This window comes from Fistularia commersonii, unplaced genomic scaffold (assembly GCF_037954325.1).
Source record: "Fistularia commersonii isolate RoL2024-O1a breed Wild unplaced genomic scaffold, RoL_Fcom_v1.0 HiC_scaffold_62, whole genome shotgun sequence".
In the NCBI taxonomy this organism is placed as follows: domain Eukaryota; kingdom Metazoa; phylum Chordata; class Actinopteri; order Syngnathiformes; family Fistulariidae; genus Fistularia; species Fistularia commersonii.
The window spans coordinates 259,603-260,000 of record NW_028234020.1 but is presented as its reverse complement, the minus strand read 5'-3'; positions in this window follow the sequence as shown (position 1 = coordinate 260,000).

The following is a 398-nucleotide window of genomic DNA, read 5'->3' as shown; positions in this document are numbered from 1 at the left end:
GAACACCGAAACAGCTCCTTTCAGCTTCACGGCAGAAACGCCCCTGGTAATCCATGGAGTACCAGGGGAAAGCCTGTAAAATAAGCCCATACACACTTCTAACATGGCCTTTATCACCCTGTTACTGCATTACGATGACACCCATTTGCTTTTGATCTCATTGTCTGCCAACGTACGGAAAAAGCGGGGGGGCATTAAGGGGGGGAGAGAGAGAGACATGGAGATTTTCTCAGCCTCTCATTCTTTTTTTTTTTTTTTTTTTAATTGAACATAAATAGTACACGCAAATGTACAAATAAACATGGCAAGGTAGAACTGAATGTCAATTAAACAACCAGGCATGAAGAAGAAAAGGACATAAGGACATTCGTTCTGTATGTATTCAGAAGTTAATAGTG